Source organism: Branchiostoma floridae, chromosome 2, assembly GCF_000003815.2.
Source record: "Branchiostoma floridae strain S238N-H82 chromosome 2, Bfl_VNyyK, whole genome shotgun sequence".
In the NCBI taxonomy this organism is placed as follows: domain Eukaryota; kingdom Metazoa; phylum Chordata; class Leptocardii; order Amphioxiformes; family Branchiostomatidae; genus Branchiostoma; species Branchiostoma floridae.
In genome coordinates, this window is record NC_049980.1 from 9,060,073 (window position 1) to 9,060,829 (window position 757).

The following is a 757-nucleotide window of genomic DNA, read 5'->3' on the forward strand; positions in this document are numbered from 1 at the left end:
CGAAACTTCATTCGCTTTCGAGCCTTGTAGAAAAATAATGAAATAATTTTTAGTACTCAAATTGCTTTCTGCCTACTCGTTATGGGTTTTACTATGAAATTCAACAAAAGTAACGCACATTTTGTCTAAGATTCTGGAAGTTCCATCGTATGGGGTCACTTTGCGGTTACCGAAGGGTTCGCTTAGTGGTTTTCGCAAGGTGAAACTTCATTCGCTTTCGAGCCTTGTAGAAAAGTAATGAAATAATTTTTAGTACTCAAATTGCTTTCTGCCTACTTGTTATGGGTTTTACTATGAAATTCAAGTGACAAAAGTAACGCACACTTTGTCTAAGATTCTAGAAATTCCATCGTATGGGGTCACTTTGCGGTTACCGACGGGTTCGCTAGGCGGTTTTCCCAAGGGAAAAATTCATTCGCTTTCAAGCCTTGTACAAAAATAATGAAATAATTTTTAGTACTTAAATTGCTTTCTGCCTACCTGGTATGGGTTTTACTATGAAATTCAAGTGACAAAAGTAACGCACATTTTGTCGAAGATTCTGGAAGTTCCATCGTATGGGGTCACTTTGCGGTTACCGAAGGGTTCGCTAGGCGGTTTTCGCAAGGCGAAACTTCATTCGCTTTCGAGCATTGTCGAAAAATCATGAAATAATTTTTAGTACTCAAATTGCTTTCTGGCTACTCGTTATGGGTTTGACTACGAACTTCACGTGACCAAAGTTACGCACACTTTGTCTAAGATTCTGGAAGTTCCA